Source organism: Xiphophorus couchianus, chromosome 24 (genome assembly GCF_001444195.1).
Source record: "Xiphophorus couchianus chromosome 24, X_couchianus-1.0, whole genome shotgun sequence".
Taxonomy (NCBI): Eukaryota; Metazoa; Chordata; class Actinopteri; order Cyprinodontiformes; family Poeciliidae; genus Xiphophorus; species Xiphophorus couchianus.
Window position 1 is genome coordinate 1,722,643 of NC_040251.1, and position 22,006 is coordinate 1,744,648.

The following is a 22,006-nucleotide window of genomic DNA, read 5'->3' on the forward strand; positions in this document are numbered from 1 at the left end:
GAATTCCTAAAACATGTATGAAGGAATCAAAGCAACACTCCAGAGATGTTTTTGACGAGGGATAACATAATATAAAGCGCAAAATATAGCTATTTAAATGTAGCCAAAATTTCTCCACACGACCATTTCTTGCCAACAATGTCATCTGCTGTGCCTTCCATCTTTTTTTCCTTCATGGCACTAATTTGTGTTCTGATATCAGTCATGTCTACCTGTTATCTGAAGCTGTGAGTGCACAAGAAAATTTCACCTTTGTAAAATATCATACGGCGAACACCTTCAAACTAAAATCAGGAACTCAGAACAAGAAACGTTGATATGTATGGCCATCCAGTGACTGGATATAAAACAAGTCTGCAGAATGGTTTGCGAGCGAGAGCAGCAGTGTGGTGATTTGACACGGGAGAAGTCGTTAAACCTGCAGGCAGCTCCGGCTGGTGACCGAATGTTTATGGACTCCTCTCAAGGATGTGTCAGCCAAAAAACTTTAAATTAGCAGCGAAGTGAAAAACAACTTTAAGGAGAGGATGCGCTCCACTGATTTCAAAACAAAAACAGCTTCCAAGCTTCACTTTAGATGAAACCTTCATTTGTCAAGAGATGCTCCGACTGGCGAGGAAAAGAGCCGTCTGCTCAAGTGAGTATGAGTTATAGCTCACCACAACACAGAGAAGAAGCTCTAATGCTCTGGGTTTTTTTCTTCACAGCTCTTTAAAATGGCAGATTGAATGATGACCATTTCTAGTTTTCTAGTTAAGCTACTGAGGTAGCATACCCACTAAGAAAGGTTCCTATTTTTAAAGTTCAAACTCCAAATATACCTTAATATCCACTGTTATACACAGTGGAAACACTTTTGGCACTACCGCAAAAGCACTAGGAAGTTAAGAGTCTTAACTCTGCTCTTGGAGGTACGGCTAGCCTGGTATAAACCAGTTTCTTGTTCTATGCGTCGCACAGTCTGGACCCTCAGCTATTGAGAAAGAATTGCTTTCTAGAAGCATGGACTCTGTTTAGGTTTTAAATGATTGGACCTGATTTTACCCAATCACTAACGTTTGACTGGGACGTATGTAACACACCAGTTTGATGAAGCTTAGCAGAATTTGCGTGTCAAGTAAACAACTTGGTGGGGAGTAGGGCCATGACATCTGTGCCAGCAAAAAAAAAAGTCTTATATATTCCTCTTGATCCTACTAACATTTAGCTGTGGCGTATGTCTTGTACCAGTTTTATTGTGAAGGAATCTACAATATGAAGTTTATTGGAAAGCGCAGTCAACATGGCTTTGATCATTTCTTGCCATTGCCAGACTACAACCTTCAATTGCCAAACCACAATTCTATAATAACCCCCAACATCATCGTTCACAACTCCCTGATTGAAGTTCAACCAGAGAAATCAAGCTCAATGCGTGAAATCCCAGACAGAGCACTGAACGAAGATGAGAACTGAGCAGAATTCGAAAGGAAAGCATTTCCCTTACCAATCAGCGGTAAGGGAAATGGATGGCACTGCTAGGAGGGCTGCTTTCCAAATGCTAGTCAATAGTGCCAAGTAGCATTGTTCAGCTTCCCATGGTGCATTTTCTTTTGAATATTTCAGATGTGCTCTGTGAAGAAATGAATAAATAAAATAAAAAGTGAATCTGCCAATACTGAACCACAAACAGGCAGAGACCCACTCGACTCTCTTTCTGACCAAACGTTTGGTGACTGACTCATCTTAGCAACTACAATATTCAAGGTTTTCCTGTGTGTTTCATTAACCCCCTCAGATTAACCATTCACAGAGGTTAATGTGAATGATTACAGAAAAAGAGTGAAAATAAGTCACTGAACCCTGCAGTCTACTGAGATCTCATGATATTTAAAGCTCACAACATCTGGCGGGAAGTCTGTGTAGAAATTACACTGAGGTTGCTGTTAACTCTGCTAATATCCTCATAAAATGTGTTAAGTTTAAAAATGTTACCATCATATGTTCTTTTAGATCCACATTCACACAATCTGTGATTCTTGTATCAGACAAAACACATACTCACAGCTTATACCGCTTAGAAAACACATACATTCTTAAATCATCCCACAAAATTACCAAAAACCTCCTGTGACTTTTGTTTTGAAGCCTACTTGTCGACAGAAACCTCACCAGATTCTCATTTAGAGTGGCAGGTCCAATCTTTTAGAATTGGCCTTCCCAGCTGTGATATTTTGGAAGCCTTTGAAGTAGTTGCTTTATTGATCTGACGACACCAAGAGTGTTTATTGTACTTCCCAGGCCATAATCACTAAGGAATCCCTCGAAATGGAATAATGCCAGTCAGTGAGGGCGCCAAACTGTGCAATAAAGGCTCAACAGTTTTATCACTGCCTCTGGGTGTGCAGTCCATCAGTGTGTGCACGCTGTCACCGTTTTCCTTGCAATAAATCAAGCAGCAGGTCAAGCGGAGCTCATTTAGGGGAAGCGCACAAGCTGCGCTCGAAACAAGGGACGACCCTTAAGGAAAATACATTTAACACGTTCAGTTTGCGGAAATAAATTACCATTTGTGCTGACAATTAATTATGTAGAGTTCATGCATCCTCACACATGTACTAAATTCTTTTCCACTCAGCTCTCCGCCTCCATCACGCCAAAATGGATTTTCCCCTGAGGCCAGAATTCAGGGCTTCGCGTTTGTAATGACCCGCAATAATTCAGCCATGATTGATCAGCCAAATCGACTAATGGGTTACAGCGTTCCAAGAAGTGCATCTTGAAGGTTTTTGGGTTTTTTTTGTTTTTTTTCCACCCAGTATTGGGCCTGCCTTCATTTTTGCTGCTTGGCGATGCAACTTATCACCACTGTCCAATACTTGAGCGTGGTTGGCTGATGAGGCCGTGCATGACAAACGGCACTGTACGTTTGCAGATTTTAGCTATGACGACTCAAAAGAAAAACACCTTTGGAAGATGTAGGAGTTGGTGGAGTAATGTATTCTTAGAAGAAAAGAGTGAAAAATTGGTCCCGAGACATGATAAAATGCCTTCTGAGGTACTTTTGAAGAAGTTATGATGAAGTTATGCAAAGCTGGGATCTGTGGGGCAAAACGTTCAATTATTTCACCACCAGGCTGGTGGATGAACACTGAACATCTGCACAGACTTACAAACATATTCGTATCCAATTTGTTTTTTAGAATTTTGTCTGGTTACAATAACAAATCTGCATCCCATGCATATTTCTAGTTATCCTAAAATTTGACATTTTTCTTCTTCTTAATTGTTTGCTTCATTTTGTTAGTTTATCAAGTAAAATCCCAATAAAATACATTAAAGAAACTGTATTACTAACATTTTAGGCAAGATCCACAGCATAGCTGAATAGAAGCCTTTTTCTTTTAAGTTGGGATTAAAATCATGTCCTTTCTAGAAGGATCCCAACTATTTAGCTAAACAGGAAGCACATACTTCCATTTGGATGTTTAAATTAACATATTAAGTTCTTAAAAAGTCTCTCTAGTGCTGATCCAAGAAAACAGGCGATGCCGTCTGTTCCTCACCAATCCCAGTGACATATTTATTCTTCCACTTAATATTTTAATCTACGACGCTGAATTAATCAGCCATGCATTTTATACAGTACTTGAGTATTTTTTTTCCATTATTATATGGTGCTTTATTATTATCTTTTTTTTTTTTTCTTTTTACTTCCTTTCGCTACCATCTCTACAAAAACATACACCAAAAGACGGCATCGGCCATTGGCCGTTTCGTTTTGCCTCTGCGTTTGTTCACTTCATCTCAATACCTGCATTTCATTTATCTGTATTTAGACTCAGGATTTTGAAAATGACCTTCAACAAAACTGAAACTTTGCCAGGTTTTCCCAGAATTGGACAAATCGAATTTGGAATACATTCCTAACGTGACGCTTTTGTCTTCAACTGTCTTTAGAAAACGGGAATTTCAGCCCAATTAGGCCCTTGAACACAATAACACAGATGCAGCACACGTTTTTTCTGGCTGAGGAGCTGCTGCAATTAAAAGTGACATCATGCTAAAATACTTTTCATGGCTAAAATGCAAATTATATGCGGATTAGTAATATGATTCATGTATTAATTTGCCGTGCTGAGTGGTGATTAGATGTGTGGGAGTTAGTGGCAGTCGCAGAAGCTCGCCAATGGCTAAAAACATTATGGTGGGAGGGAGAGCAGAGCTTAGCCCGGCCTTTTTCCTTCATTTAGTGTGAGGGGTGACCTTTTCACAGAGTCCCCGCTCGTGGCGTTGGGGAAGCTCACATATGTAGGGGATTTGAACTTTAGCTCACGCAGAGCATCTGACATATGGAAGATAACCATTTCCCTCTCTGCAGGCGACCGCATGCACTGAGCAGCAAATAGAAACAGAGTGACAGCTGCTCTTTATGTCTTATTTAAACAGACATTAGCAACAGTTTGCCTCAGTGGCCAAGAGCAAGAATAAACTGCTAGATTTACACCCCGTCATCGAAGATAATGAGGATGATGTGGAGAGACAAGAATTCGGGTAAACTTTAAAATTCATTTGTGGAGGGCTCCTCCTATAGAGCTAATAAAAAGCTTAGCAGTCGTATTTCACGTTAAGTGAAAGGCATGGCTGTATGCTAGCTCAAGCCCCATAAAACACACAAATTCTTGCTAATTTTAACTCTTGTAGATGTTAAACCTGCAACATTGCACTGAGGAATAACAATGTCCAGCCCAGACTAAAGTTGTGATGTCTCCACCTCTTAACGGAAAATTCAGGTCTATTTATCCAGAGTGGCAATGGAAGCCAGGAGAAATGTCTAAGTTTATTAGTTTGGAAATGTAACCAGACAATGAATATAGCAGCATTCAGTTTCTGTTCTGACCAGCTGAATGAGTCAGTACATTTCTCCTGACAACGTTACCAGAATGGGCGATTCTTTCATTAGCGAAGCATGCAGTGATTATGCAGGTCTCACTTTTCACCACATAAGGGCTCCATGTTTTAGCTGTGGAACGCTGCAGTAATGAAACATTATTTCAAGAAACAGGTCAAGCACTTATGCTAAAAACTCACTTGAAGGTAATGTCTCATAATATTACAATAATAAAGTCATTATATTACAAAAAGATGAAATATAACTATTCTTGTAATAAAGATGTTATTCTCATAATATTTCGACTTTATATAAGTAATATACAACTTTATTCACATAATTGTATATATATATATATATATTTTTAGCATAAAATAAAGCCTTCACCTAACCAGGTCAAAGTAGGATCCATGTGTCCCTTACATATTAATACAACACATATATGGGACATATTGACAAAAACCTCCAAATACAAAACTTCTTGCCTCCCACTGCCTGCATGCTGCTTTCCTCTCTCCAGCCCCCCACCACCCACCACTCCCCTGCGATGACACTCATCACTTTTTGGCATGTTGGGGAGGAAATACTTGTCAGAGGGAAAACTTTGAATGACTGCAGTTGCCTCCAGTATTCCGAAAATGCAGTTTTTCCCCCTCTTTCTGTAAAATATTCAACCTTATTCTGCTCCGGTTGCAGAAATGGTTTGGTCCGTTCAGGAGGTTCTAAAAGGCCCTAATTACCAAACGCCCAGCTGACGCCGATCGACACAAAACGCACAGCGCAGGAATGCGTTTGGCTGCTTTGTGCTCTCGTACGTTTCTCTCTTTGTCTTCTCTATTTTGCGTTTCACATCAAGAACCGTGGAGCCTGGAGTAATTAACTCAAAGTGGGCAGCCATCTTGGGTCGATTCTAATTCAATTGAGTTCTTTTGTTAAAGTGCCAATCCCCAACAAAAGTCGTCTCGCGCTGATATACAGAACATTTAGTGATTTCAGTATTATGAAGGAGAATGAATGCATTGATTGACAAAAGCTGAAATCTAACTGCAAACAGAATTAATACAGCATGTAGGGGATCCAACATCTGTCTATAGAACTTGAAAGAATGTGTTGGTGTGCCACAAACATCGATATGTCATACTGGTGTTTTATGTGGTAGACGACACAAAGTACAGAGCACAAATATGAAATGGAAATGTTTGAAAAATATGACAAAAGCATGGACAGTATTGAAAGGCAACAGTATCTAGCCTTTCGATTCTGATATCCCTGATTAAAATCAACCGACTGCCTTCAGAACGCGCATAATTAGTAAAGTCCAGCTGTGTGTAATTTAATCTCATCATAACACAGCTGTTTGGTGAAGCCCTCAGAGGCATTAGTGAACAAACGGCATCAAGAAGACCAAAGAGACACAGCAGACAGTTCCAACAGGGCTCTGTTCAAGCCGTCATCCCAGATTGTAACAAGTACAGCAGAAGCACAAACCAAACAAGACGTAGCTGTCCACTGACAGGCAGGGGAAGGATGGAGGGAACCAATAAGCCAGGAGTACAAGATCAAGAAGTAGAAAGCCAAAAACAACACAAATGAGGTTCACCTTCCAACAAGACAATAACTTAAAAAACCCCCAAGCATACAGCCTCAGCTACCTCAGCTGCAATTGTTCAGATCTAAGCACATTTACGTTTTAGAATGGCCTAGTCAAACTCCACACATGAATCTAATTGAGGATATGTAGTAAGACTGTAAATTATAGGGATTGTTGCAGTAATAAATAATTCTGACAATTAAGTGGATAAAAACAAATTGGCACATTCTCCAGATTTTTAAACCAGTAGTAGGAGTATGATGGCGTGGCACGTTTATTATCGCGTGAATAAACTTGTTCATGTGTCATTTTAATTGTGCTTCTTATTTAACGGAAACACTGCAAAGCAAAATTGATAATAATAATATTAATATTTTACAAATGTTGAAAAAACAATTTTAATAAACGTGCCACGCCATCATACTCCTACTACTTCCTGTCGTCTTCTTTGTGGTTTGCACCAGTGGTAACATCTGTTTTGCTGATCATGTGACTCGTGTGATGCGAAAAAAGTGTCTCCATTGCAGTTTTGCAAATAAACCCATTTTGACATTGCCAAGAAACCACTACATGCTAGCAGCAAAACTTATAAAAATAAACAAGAGGTTTTATTTTTAATTGCCATGTTTCAATTTAGCAAATTTATTTTCAAAATGTGAAATTACACACTTATATGGTCAATGAAAACTCATATATTGCTGTGCCTTATGACCAAACATGTTGATTTGGTTGGCCTAAATGACAAAGTTCTCAAAGTTTGCTTTGTTGTGCAGAAGCAGCTTTTCTACTATCTTAATGTCTAAGCAACTTTTTTCTAAACGTGCCAGACTTCAGTGTTTTAACATGCTGAGCAAAGCTTTTAGAGTTTGTTCAGTACTTACAAGACTGGTGGGAGCTGTTTCAAATAGTCCGGAGATGGCTTTACAAACCTCACCAGATTGATGGGCAGCTACAATTGCTCCTCTAAGGTATCATTTAGACATTTTTGCTTTGTTTTTGTAACACCAAAACTGTTATTGGATGGTGTATTTCCATTTCTGTGAATGCAAGAGTGCGCCTCAGAGGCAAGAATAACTCCAGCCTTCTTCCCTCTTTTTTGCTTTCTTCCCATTAAAAGCTCAGTGATGTAGACACCCACTGTGTCAGCCTATTATGAAGAGACTCTTGAAATCAGAAATAGGCTTAACCCCTGACTACGCAGTGATTTGACAAACAGACGAGCAAACTGAGGCCAGTGTAGCGTGCCGTACCTGACCCTGCTGGCTGTCATCTGACGAGGCATGTCCGCTGTCTATTCACACCATCACTGGAAGAAAAAAATAAAGACAAAGCAAGGTCAGAGGATCTGTGGAGACTACAGGAACGGATATGTGAGAGAAATGGCACCGACACGCTCGGATTCATAACTTTCTCAACATGTTTTTCTGAGACCGAAACGTCATTGTGCATCTGTAGAAAATAAATCCCTTAAAGATGAATAAATGAATTTCAATTTACTTTAGCTGAACCCAATCTGTCAGGAGATAAAGACAACAGATCAGCGATACATTGGCAAATTGGACACACGCAAACACAGCCTCTCCTTTGTGTGAACTCCAAAACAGCTCGAGTCGACTGAAATGCATCTTGACTGGAGTTTTAAGTGCAATCAAGTCGATGGCTCATCAGTATGCCGAAGCCGCTGCCGCCACCCCCCTCCTATCTCCGAGCCGTGGCAACAAACAGACACGATGGAAGACGGAACGATCTTTCACCAGAACTTATCATTCAAGACCCACTTGCGCCTGCAAAAGGTCAAATGAAATTCTGTTCCATCAAACTGGGTTTTTTCACTTGATTAATAAGCTTCTCGTGCAGATGCTGCACCTAAAAACACGAGGCTCTCAAGAGTGCTTCAAGTCGTCTCTTACGTTGAGGACGTCACCGGTTGATACGGGTCTGACTGGCAAAAAACAACGTGACTTTCACATTTCAGTGTCTTCGATGATCTGCTGAGACCTCTCCTAACACCTGATATGAAAATATTGAGTAAGATATTTTTACTGATGTATTGTCACTGTCAGAAAAACATGGCCTCTGCAGTACAGACCAGGAGGGTTTCCATGCACCCCCCAGTCTTCACATTTTGGGTGGGGGAAGAGTCCTGTACGAACTTTAAGACCTGTCAAATCTCTACACAACGTCATAAAGTCTCTACAGTTAATCAGAGTTTCTGCAGATTTCACCAAGTCAAATTTAAAACTTAAGACCTTTTTAAGACCATTAATAATGAAATATAAGACCTGTATGGCAACAGAAATGTACAGAAGAACATTTCACACATTATATATGCATATATGTCTAAGAGTGAAAAACTATTGAGGAACAGATGGCAGAGATTAGCTATAGATCTCGTCACTCTTACTGTAGTTGACATTAATTACATCAATCCATGTGAACTGTATTTCAATCCATAGCAACAACTTTGTTGAAATAAACTTCTTCACTTTGTGATTCTTTTGCAGGTGCAGAGCATAACATAAAGCAGCCGCAGCAGTAAAGTAGGGAACCCCAACACTAATCCATAAAAATCCTCTAAAGAACATCCCATGAAAGACTTGGCAAAAGAACCATTAGCAAGGACTTTAATTGGCAAATTGCAGAAGCAAAGAGATACTTATGCACTCCAGGGAGTAGTGAGGTGACTGGATATAGGAGAGGAATTAGTAACAAGGAACGGGTGATGAATTGACAATAGAAACGGCAAACCATTATCCAGGATCCAGGTCAAAATAAAAGAGCACATGGGTAAACAACTGCACTTCATTTAAAATAAATGCTTAAATAGTTTCATGAAAGACACAAAGTCAAAGTTGATGGTGAAAATGTAAGAAACCAAAAACAGTTATCCGCTAATTACTTAGAGCAAGCTAGTCCTAGCTTATAGTCAATATAGGAAAGCAATACTTTAACAAGTGTAATATATTAATTATCAATAATAATAGATGGTTATGGGGTAAATCTTTCAAGCCATCCTTTAGTAAGAACAACATTAAACATTTGTCACTTTAATCTTATTTTAAAGGTAGAAAACCCATGACACAATCCTCATGTTATGTTATCAGCCTTTTAATTACATATAAAAACTAGACTGAAACTAAATACAGTCAATTAGATTGACAATAATAAAATGATTGACCTTTTCATAAAATGCATAAAAAGCAGACTAGGAAGATTAAACCCAATCAGTTCTAGTTTTAGCTATGTAAAAAAACCAACTCCACTCTAGGATAAATCTTTCCTCTAGGTATAACGACAGTTTTCCTTTTAAGCTTTAGGTTGAGCTTAACAAGCAATCCTCTGTGGCTTTGTGTTTTTGTCGATTAAAAATGAGCCAAATTTAGATTGTTATATCCAAGTTTTTATCTGCATTCATCTACCTTAACAACAGCGCTAATGCTAAAATCAAACAGCTAGCAAGCTCAGCTTCGTATCAAACATCTGAATTGTGCTTTTCAAGGAAATGGATTATAACCAGTTTTTTTTTTTAAAGTTTGGATAAACTATTTCAGACACAAAGCTAATGCTAACATCAAACTTGCTAAGTTACTGAGCTTCTCTGATTGTTGACAATAAATATCTAACTGCAATGTTTGGGGGGAAGGTTTACAAGCTACCTTGTAAACTTTCCCCCCAAAATACTGGGACGACAAAATCAACTTCATATAAACTTTGAATAATTAAGGTACAGTTTTAAATTAGTGTTAGACTTATCTAACACTAAATTAGTGTTAGATAAACTAAACACCAACTCAGAAATCAGAAATCTGTCTAATGTTTCAGATTAGAAATATTTCTAATCTGAAATTTTTTAAAAAAAATACCACATTAATACCAATTTGTAACCAATGCTGCTGGTTATATTGTAAAACTTTTTTTATTAGTTTACTTTCTTTGCAAAATCATATCTGTCAGAACCAATGGGACAGAAAAATAGATAAAAAAAAAATGAAGTTCCCCATGCAGTCTGTGAATCAGTTGTCTGGGAGATTGATGTATTTTGGATCCAAGAGTGGAAATGACTGACATTACTGTAAAGCTTTGCCTAAAGGAAACCCCAAAATGAAAAGAATAAAAAAAAAAGAGAGATCTGAAGATGAGCCCCAGTGAGGATGGAGTCGGCTCTCTGCTAGCACTCCCCAGGAAGTCTGCAAGGCGAGCCGAGTAATTGGGAGAAAACTTCCAGCCAGTGGACTCAGACTGTTGTTGCTCGGCAGTCGGCAAACCGATAGCAGATTCACCCAGCTGTCAGCTCAGATCCGAAGTAATCAAACACCGCCATTAACAAGCTGCTCGTGCTCCAAAATTGCTCATGGAGAGAAGGAAATGACCTAACTAAACAGAGGCAGAGGAATACTTATTAGTGCATTACAAACGCAGAGCAGTCCGGCCTCACTGCAGAGGCTAATTCAGACATCTCTGTCGTGCATTTTGCCTTGAGGTGGAATCATGCCTCTGCTTTCCATTTACATGATTTTTTCCGATGATGGGAGAAATGTGCCATTAGGAATGCATTACGCCTCCCTCCCCTCGTCACAGTGCTAATCAGCATAATGTGAATTATTGCTATCATTACAGTGGGTGGCTGAGAAATAACAGTAGGTCTTAATTATTCAACAATGAGAAATAATAAAGGGAAAGCAAATGCACCTTTAGTTTGTGCAGCCAACAGTCATTAGGCTTTGGATCCGTCTCCCCTCTGGGAACAGAACCAGGTCCTGTGTCTGTGTTGTGGGTATCGTTCAGAAGTCTAATGAGCAATGAGCCCCGCCCCCACCTGAACCTGATGGCCACCTTGGTGCTGCTTGAGAGCAGAGGAAGAAGGGAACCATAGGAACCCAGTGGATGTGGGATTCACAGTAATTGTATCAAGTTACAAAGTCTCAGGCTAATTACCATCGTTTCCGTGAGCAATTAAAAAGGAAAACTGGGGGCGTCATTTGCAGAAACTTGTTTTTAATTCATGTTCATCTTCCATTTTCCAAGTTGATGTAGGTTGGGTTATTACTCAGAACTCTCGACATGATATACTGTCTCATTTATATTTTCAGGTATAATCCACTCCTTGTAGATGGAGCTAAAAAGTATAGATATATTGCAGATCCCATTTGGAAGGCAAAAAGCTGCTGCCTGGCAATAACTACCATTGGTTTAGCTGTTAAGTTGTCAACATAATGCACTAAATCTTAAACGTATGTGTGATATATAAATGAAACAGGAACACAGTGATTTGTTACCAATTGTCAACACTATAACTAGATAGAAAGGTCAGAAAAAAGTTTTAATGAAGAAAAAAATAGGGAGGGATAAGAGAGTAGGCCAGTTATGCTAGCTTGACTTTGACAACTTTAACATGTAGATGTGCTGTGGAATTTAGTGTTTTTCAGTTCAGTTAAAAAATTTAAAAAGGCGAACTACACACGAACTCTGACACATCATCATTGGAGCAGATGTTGAAATTAGCTAATCTACCACCACTAGATTAGCTAATAGCAGATGCAGCTAATCTGCCACAGCGATCACTAAATAATCGCTAAATAAACATGAAGCCTAAAACCATAGTACTTTAATGGACTGAATGATCTGTTATTTGTGTGGGAAATGTTTGAGTGTGTTTTGGTGTTGATTATATTAGTGGTGTTATCAGTTGCTATGGCAACGAGTCTGTGTGTGTGTGTGTGTGTGTGTGTAGAACAGCCGACAGCATAAAAAATAATAATAATTTTAGTGGTTCTGAGTCATTCTCCAACAGTTCTGCACTAAATTAATACATCTTCAGGTTTCATTTTAACAGAATTGTTCTACCGTGGTAAGAATCGCCTTTTTGTCCTCCAGCGTTGTTCGCTCGTGCAAAATTTCCGGACAAAATCAACAACAAGGGCTCCATGTGCTCCACTTGAAACCTTTCATATGTTGTCATATTACAACCACAAACATTTTATGTAGATTTTAGTTTATAGATCAGCTCTTTCTGGAGACTGAAGGACGAACCTCCAAACCCAGTTTAAAGTCGCACATAGTCTGTGATTTTTTTCTTAAGAGCTTAGATTTTTTTTTTTAAAGGGAGCAAATAAATGATTCTATGCAATCAATTAGAGTTGTAATAGGAACCTGAGAAAATATTTGTTTCAATAAGGTCTAGATTTAAATATGCAGTCTTAATATATTAAGTATTTTGATGCAAGACTTTGGGATCAATCCGTCCTTTGTCAAAAATCTGTAGTATTAAAATAATATTTCATATCATTACAACTTCAACTACTAATAATGTGATAATTGGTGTTAAAACCATGTAACAACATAAAGATTTGTGCTTTTCCTCTATTTTTTAGTCTGTTAAGCTGTAGAAACACACATTAGGTTTCAATCAACACATGAAAAGAATCATCACTATGTTGGCTTTTTAAAAAGCTTCACATAATTCAAACCTGCCTGCTGTGCTGCATTATGCCTGAGATTTTTTATGTAGCAGTTCCGCAGAGCAACAAATTAAAATGACCTTTTCCCTCCTTTGTCAAGTGAAATTAGTACTGCTGATTTTATCAGGTAAAACCTGTCAATCAGAAGATCGTCAATCTGAATCCTCGTTCAGTCGGCTCCAAAGAGTGACGAGCGCAGCCAGAGGAAGAAGCTAAGGATGTCACGGCTAATCTTTAAATGCAAAAAAAAGAAAGAAGAACGACATCCAATCTAATCTCGTCTAATAGCTACAGTAATCAAAGTAAGCCCTGTGATTCCTTCTAAAAGTCTTCAGATCCTTTTAACTTTAAATTTTAGGCCATGAAGTTAAATCTAAAGTTATCTAGCTGAGGTTTCAATTGTTTTGACCAACACAACAAAGTCCATCATTTAAACTTGCAAAGGAAAGCATAGAAAGTATTCTATTTGTATTTTTTATTTTAAAACTGTAGCTTTTTGATACACATGTGAATGTGCGATGTGAACAGAAAAGGACTGAATGTCCTAATCTGTATGGGGAGACAGGGTGGTGGCAGCGTCATGCTGTGGGGATGCTGTTCTTCAGAAGGAAGTGGTCTGGGATGGAATTTGATAAAGGACAGAAGTTCACTTTGTAAATGTAAAGCTAATGTTACAACGAAACGGTTTGGATCAAAGTCTTTCTATTTATTGGAAAGCTAGTTTTGAATTTGTGAAACTTGAGGTTTACAGACGCTCTGAGTGAGATTAAGGCAGTTTACTGATTCTTAGTTATGAAAAAATATGCAAAAGAAAACACATTATCTTTACTGAGAAGTAAAAATCGGAGCAGAATTTAGTTTTACAAAACTTTAACTACAAGGGACTCAAAACAAATGTACACCACACTTTTCAGATTCTTAGTTATGGAAAAAATATGCAAAGAAACACATTATCTTTAGTCCATTTAACAGTTAAATGTCATATTGTATTGATTCATCACATAAAACCCAACTAAGGACATTTTTTGTGGTTGCATATTGAGAAAATGTTAAAAAGGTTCCAGGGCTATAAATAGTTCTGCAGATTAAAAGTCATTTTCCTAGAGATTAATAGGTGTTTGCTGCATCCAGAGATGGCACTGCAGGGCCTCTATGACCTTTCAGAATCAGCTGCCAATCAAATTAGAGTCAATTTCCTACTTTGACACGGTGATTACAGCTGACATGATTCACAGCTTTGAACCGGCGCCCTTCAAAACAAAACCAAGGATGTGAGCGTCGGAGGAAACGTCGAGTAACTTCGCCGAGAATCGCCTTCCCCTTCGGTCCGGATCCGACGGTCAACAGCCACATCCATCAGATCTGACATTTCGCCGTGACGTCCCACTGGCGCTCCGACAATGCTGATCACTGATCTGTATTGCTAACTGTGACGGCGGGCGGGGGCCGCTGCCTTTGTGTGGTCTGAAAGGTTAACACAGATACGGGTTAGATACCGAACCGAACGGACAGGATAATTAATGTTCATCCCCGAGGCGTCCCAAAGCCTTCTTGTCAGCCGCTGCTAGCAACATCGACAAACTGAGTAGACAAGGAGCAGGTATGGAAATGAACTTTGTTTTTTTTTTCCTTCTGTTTCGTTCAGCCGGCCAACGTTCGATCTCGTGGGTGAGAGTAGCGAAGGAAATGAAATCCAAGGTCACATTTCACTCGCCCAGCGTGGCCGATTCGGTTTCAATTGAAATTCCGCCACGTATCCAGATCACATAGGTCTCCGTTAAAGCAAAGCTGGACGCCACACTCCGCCGGCTTTGCACAAAAGACAGCTCTCTTCCTTGTGAAGTCTCTCTAAAGCCTTTCAGATCAGCAGAGATGTGAATCATTGGATATATTTTCTCCATTATTAAGCAGACCCTTTCAGGTGAGGGTGTGAAAACCTGACAAAACATTTATGGAGGTACTAATGTCGAAACTGCTTACCTTCTGGTTAAAAAAACAAAAACAAAAACAAAAAAATACCGGTGAGTTTTCCAGTTCAGCTCAAGTTACTGGTGCAAAAATATAAATGAAACTATTGACTGATTCCTTGACGAGGAATAAATTGATTCTTTGAACCAAAAGGTGTTATGTATAATGTATCAGTCAGAGTGCAGAGATGACTCTACAAATGCTCAATCCAGGTTTTCAACCATACGGAACTCTGGTCTGCCTAAAATCCTAGACTTCAGTTCTGTTGAAGTGAACTCTAGCACAGTTTGAACACATCTGTGAACGGAGACCCCGCTAAAAGCAGGAAGTGGACTATAGCGCAGGGCATTCTGGGTAAGTACAACCAAAACAAATGCACATCTATTGCTGGCAGGAGAAATGGCTCATTGTCTTTTACCAGAGACGAAAGAGAAATCCTACAACCAACTGCTGAAATTTAACACCTCTCCATTTTTGTTTAGATTTTTTGAAGGAGGAAATTGCACTCATCTTCTTCAGAGGTCTGAGTCGTTTCCTTCAGTGTTTCTTGGTGTAGCTCTCCTATAGGCAAGGTGGGGGAACAAGTCAAAAGGTTTGCTTTGTTTGACAGTGTAGCGTGAAAGTAAAACACTTGGAAATGCAACAAATGCTGCAATTTTGGTCCCCAAGTGAATCAAGTGTACAAGACTATCAGGCGTGAAAACAGCCTTAGAGTGAGTCGACAACCATAAACTGCCAAACTCCGTCTAGAACGTAGATTAGTACAAGACCATTTTGGTCTGTACCTTTTGCCACATTGGGTAGGTTCATCCAAACCTGACATCAGCCAGTGAAATGTAAAGCACCTTGGTACGAAAACACCCACCACCACTGGACAACTCCATCCGTCTACCAAGCTCTCTTTCATTTCACCCATCCCTTTACCCAACCATCCATCACTTCATTTATTAATCAATCTGTCCATTCATCTATCAATTCTGTTATTTACCCCTACATCTGTCTGTCAATCAATTTCTATGTTATCCATCCATCTGCTTATCCATTTTTTACCCTATTAATACACCCATTTTATTTTACCCATCTGTTCGTCTGTTTATACTATTTTAACAATCCCACTTCATTACCAACTTGCCCTCTTTTTTTGTGTGCAGACTGTTTTAACCAGGAAAGCCTCCAAGGTTGGATGCATACAATAAATAAAATCTTTCAGGCTTCAGACACTTTAAATAAATCTCGATCCATCTTTATTCTTTTGGACAACCCAGTGCAAGTCCTCTTGTGAATTTAGAATAACGCGCTCCTGTCACCATGATTAATGTCAACCTGACTCCGTTTGTCTTTTCTGTGCTCTGTTCCACACAAATTAATGGTAACAGACCTTTTCCACTCCCTCTTTCTCTTTCTCAGAAAATTCTGCTTCTCTCCATTTGTTCTGCCTTGTTTAAGGAAATAAACATAAAATGGGTGAAGAAAAGCACATTTTGTCTTTTGTCCATTCAGCCTGGAGTTGCTCCCTCCATCATTTTTCTCATTATTCACCCGTCTTGGTTCCTTCTTACTTGGCTGACAGTTTAGAACAAAGTTAGAGGAGCTGAATAACAATTACACACATATATAATGTAGCTTATGTGCAACCCTCTGTTTTACCCGTCGCATTATCCCTAGATTTTTGAATGTTAATGTCAAGCTGTTGAAAATGAGGAAAAACAGCTTTCCTTTCTGTAATTACATACCTAAAGGAGTCAGAAACACTCGTCTTAATATTCCTGTTTTGTGTTTGTTACATGACTCTTAGCTGTAAATGGTTGACATTTTCAGCAGGCACTGTGTTATTAAAACCCTAATTATGATTTAAATTAGAATCTGAGATTTCGATAATTAAGTCCTCAAATATGAAGATTAAGGGTCTCTCTAAAGCTCTCAGCATTCATTGTTGAGAATTTAAACTTGGGACCTTAAAAAAGCCAGATTATAAATATACATTTAAAAAAAAGTCTTAATATGAAATTGGAGTTCACGTAGAAGCAGGGTATGTAGGGAAAGTTTAGCCGAGACAAATCACAGGATTTTAGAGCTCATTGCATCAAAAATATCTATTTTAAATTTATTATATATCAACGTTTATACCAATTGTAACCTACTTACTCATAAGCTAAATAAGCAACAAAGGTGGGATTAGTTCAAATGACTTTCTCAGTTTTAGGCTTGACTGAATAAATATCACATGTGGTGTCCCTCAAGGCTCTATTCTCAGGCCACTTGTATTTTATATGATCTGACTATGGTGATGATTCACAGCTTTTTATTTCTGTCTCCAGTTTTCAACTTTCAAATTTATTTTTAAATTGAATTTGGCTGCTTTCTTTATCTATTGGTGCTACAGAAATGCCTTGACACCATAAAACTAGAAAAACAAAAGTTATGTTTTGTTTCATTTGTCTGCATACTGTGTATTTTTATAAAACCCCCTTTGTGTTAATATCTCATTGGTGATAGTTATGATAAATAGCCTATTTAATACAAAAAAGAACTTAATTACAGCTACATTCTAATATAAATTTGAATAAAATTGAGAAAACAAAAAAATACTTAGTTTACATGTAATAAAAAACATTATTGAATTAATTTGAGAAAATTAGATAATTCCTTGCTTCTGTAGAATTAAGACAAACCCAATGAAGATTCAACATTCATTTAATCTGCTACTAAAAAAATCAGTTTTATGTTTCCATTCACATCTTTCAACTAGTGCAAATTTAAAATAACCCTCTTTACTGCAAACAGTTTTTTCCCCCTTGCATAGTAAATTATGGAAATTACATTACTGATTAGAATCACAATGTAATAAGATTTTTTTTTTCTCTTCCTCTCCTACTTTCAATCAGTGCAGCTGTGCATCATAAGGAGAAATGGGTCATATCGCCCCATTTCACTCCTGTAACCTCTCAGTTCATAATGAACAGTTCTTAATGAGTAAGCTCTTTTCAGGCAATCTTTAACATGAATTGTGTCATCTTCATTGTGCTGCACACTTAGCCTTTCAATAGATAAGTGGCCACCACCTTTCACCTTACCATGTACAGTAGATGTAGGAGTCTGCTGTGTTACTTTGCTAAAAATGTCCAATGTGGACAACAACCTTAACCCCATTGTGCCAGGGGTTAGCAACAGTGGTGAACTAGAAGTGAATGAACGTCCAACTGGTGATAAATTTGCACGTAAAGTTCTTAACATACAGGAAGGGACGTTATTTCATTTCCATTTGTTTCATGTGAAATTTGTATAAAGAGACGATAATCACCTGCCCTTTTCCAGCCAATCGACCGATGACATCACCATAATCTATGATAGACACAATAAAGCTACCTAGCAAGGGTATGTTAGCATCTAGCTTACTGGTAGCTTCAACTGCCTCTAGTCAAAGAACGCTAGATGTCCGTGCGCAACCCAAAACTGCCTGATGGAAAAGTCCCATGAGAAAATATAAAACTAATTAACAAGATTATTGTATTTAAGGCCAACTTACACTTTTTTAAAAAATTGAATCATTTTATGGCCTTAAATTTAGATATGCAAATTTAAGACTTTTCAAGATGACATAATTCTTAAAAATTTAAATCAATTCAATATGCTGCTGCTGGAGTCCTGACCAAAATTACTGTACTGGTTGCTAGGTTACATTTAAAATCTTGCCTTTGATAGAAAAAAGTACAAAAATTTTAACACACATATTGACTATAAGCCATGTAGATTTAATCATGTTTCCAGGTTTGTACTATTAAACAAATAGTGATTTGTTTCTATTACATAGAACACATCACCTTACTAAACAAAAATAAATAGAACCTTGATTTAATCTCGAAGTACATTTATCTTAAATCTATTTTAATGTGGAAATTAGGTAGATCTCTCTGCAGGTTTTGCCAACGTGAGATTAGTGGAGTCTGACATATTTAAAGTGACACATGAATGAGCAAACAAATTACACGTCCCAAGTCAAACTTGTGCTGATCAGTGTAGATTATGAAAGTAATGTCTGGTAATAAAGCAGCAAGACGTTCCCTCAACCATGAGCAGGTTCTTATAACAGACAGCTGGGTAATTAAGTTTTAGAAATGAAAGCGGGAGACAAAAAAAAAGACATTACAGAGAGGTTTAGGTAAAGCTTATTGTGATATGTTTTTTTTTTTTTCAGAAGCACAGATTTAGGATTAAAATTGTTGAGACTCCTCAAAGAAAATAATCCAGACAAAAGATGTAAAAAAAAAAAAAAAGAGAAAAAAAGTTTTTGTGAGAACTAACATTGTTCTAAATAAAGCCCAGATAATTACACTGCCACTCAAATCTAATTCAGGTTAACCTGCAATGTGCACAAAGAATGACAGACATTGTATTCAATCCCTGACAATAACTAGAAGAAGTCTTTTCTTCGCAGGTCAAACTCAATTATCAAGCTGAGGAACCTCATGTCTGACTATTTCTTTAAAAAATACATAAATCACATTTTTCTTGATCACCGTTTCTGTCTGAATACACTCTCTTCCACAGTCTGCAAACATTTTTGTGCACTTGTGCCACAACACTGAATCCAAATTGGATACAGAAAGGCTACATTTCACTGATTCATACATTTTATATTATTTTGAGGCTGTTTTCCTGCCATTGGTGGAAGTGCATTGCATTATCCGGTGAAACATAATGAACATGGAAAAATTTGACGCGTATCCTCCAACATTAACTTCAATCAAAAGCTAGACGGTTGAACCTGAGGTAGAGTTGAATCCTCCAACAAGACAATGATCCGAAACACGAATCAAAACTTTATATATATATTAGCTAAAGCAGACACTAAACAGTTTCATGCAATAAAATTTTAAAGTCAATGAGTGAAGAACCCGAAGGTTATAACTTAGCTGGAAGTTTAAATACCACAGTATAGAGTTATGCATTGGTATAACTCTAAAACTAAAAGAGCTTCTTATGGACCATAGTATACTAAAATAGCGTTTTATTATGAAGTCATTCTTTTAAATACATATATATATATATATTATTTTTTTCTTTTTGCTTGCTTGTCTTATAAATCAGCAGTTTCAAATAATCTGAAATCAGTGTAGAATAATTTACTTCATGCTCAAATCAAACTAAGCATAAAAAAAGGAAATATTTTTCCTTTTCAAAAATACATTTAAAAATAACATTTTTACATTTGATAGATTTGAATGAGAAATAATGAAATTCAGTCCAGGTTTTCTTAAAAAACTGCAGTAGTCTTTCAGTTTAGTCCCGATGGGATTCCAGGACTCAGATGCTGACATCAGCATCATTAGCGGCTAGCCGTTAGCTGCTAAGGTATGATGGTATTTTTTTGATAATGGTTGGAAAACTGGAAAACCGCATCTATTCCACCTGGTACTCAAAGTGCAGCAACATAAATAAAATGGAATATTCTTTAATTTTAATGTAACTTTTATATTAAAAGAACCAAACAGACAAAACAAGAAGACAAGTGTTTTAACCAGAGCCCATAATAGTAACTTGCAATAATGTCAGAAAAAAAAATTAAACTGACACGGCAATTATTTAGTATCTTCTTACAGAACATCCATCCATCCATCCATCCATCTTCTTCCGCTTATCCGAGGTCGGGTCGCGGGGGTAGCAGCTTCAGAAGGGAGGCCCAGACTTCCCTCTCCCCGGCCACTTCTTCCAGCTCTTCCGGGGGAATCCCGAGGCGTTCCCAGGCCAGCCGAGAGACATAGTCCCCTCCAGCATGTCCTGGGTCTTCCCCGGGGCCTCCTCCCGGTGGGAAGTGCCCGGAACACCTCACCAGGGAGGCGTCCAGGAGGCCTCCTGACCAGATGCCCGAGCCACCTCAACTGGCTCCTCTCGATGTGAAGGAGCAGCGGCTCTACTCTGAGTCCCTCCTGGATGACTGAGCTTCTCACCCTATCTCTAAGGGAGAGCCCAGCCACCCTACGGAGAAAACCCATTTCGGCCGCTTGTATCCGCGATCTCGTTCTTTCGGTCATGACCCAAAGCTCATGACCATAGATGAGGGTGGGAACGTAGATCGACCGGTAAATCGAGAGCTTCGCTTTTTGGCTCAGCTCTTTCTTCACCACGACGGACCGGTACAGCGCCCGCTTAACGGCAGACGCTGCGCCAATCCGCCTGTCGATCTCCCGCTCCCTTCTTCCCCCATTCGTGAACAAGATCCCGAGATACTTGAACTCCTCCACTTGGGGCAGGACACCCCCCTGACCCAGAGAAGGCATTCTACCGGTTGCAGAAGCTGGCTCTTACAGAACAATTAAGTTCAAATAGGTTATTGCTAAAACCATTTCTAATTTTTCCCTACAACACTTGGAGAAGCTGGAATGCTATGCTGTACGTTGATCATGAGGCTGAAACAACATCTCATACACTTCCTGTCTGAAACTTACTTTTCAGGTTAGGTACAAAAAATTTTCCCAGGCAGCTTTTAGGGTTTTATGCTCCGAGGCACAACTCTGCAGATCTCAGATCAGCTCAGTTTCCTTTTAGTCGAAACTCTCTTCGCCCTGGTTTTTTATTGAGAATCTTAATTCACAAAGCCATTATTTCACCCAGTCACTCACTCTGTTTTATTAATATTAATTCACCCCATTGTCAAATTTACTTGTCAGGCTTTAAAGATACACACTTTTTATTACATTTCACTGCTTCTTTTCAGTCGTTCACATCCGAGCAACCTAATTACCAGCTTGTCACTCACTTCACTTGATTTAAAAAAGAAGAAAAAAAAAAGTGCCCTGCACATATTGCATTGCAAATTCATGCAGCTTTCAGGGAAAGTGCAAAGCAAATCATGTTAGATGGGGAGCTTGAGCGAGCCGAGCCTGAAGCCTGTTGAGGCGTACAGAGTGATGGAGCTGCAGGTAAAAGGATTTAGCTCTTGTTATGGATCTACAGCATCTTTCGCTCTTCGTTCTCTTCCCCACCAGTTTAGCCCCGTCAAAGGGAAAGACGAGACAAGTCCTCACTGAGTGCACCTTTGATCCCTGTCAGACACTCATGCTTTCTTCCTCCCATCATCCTCCTGTCTGAAGGCTCGGCCTGTCCGCTCCCTCACCTTCC

The 22,006-nt window shown here is 38.6% G+C and overlaps 1 protein-coding gene across 4 annotated transcripts in view; it reads right to left on the reverse strand.

Moving 5' to 3' along the window:
- The window catches only part of LOC114140193 (beta-1,3-galactosyltransferase 1-like), a 116,855-nt gene that overhangs the window by 48,950 nt on the left and 45,899 nt on the right, over positions 1–22,006 (reverse strand). For all 4 annotated transcript variants that reach the window (XM_028009903.1, XM_028009902.1, XM_028009905.1 and 1 more), the window contains exon 2: positions 7,712–7,767. The gene's annotated coding sequence lies outside the window, so the exon portion shown is untranslated. The remainder of the gene's footprint in view (positions 1–7,711; positions 7,768–22,006) is intronic.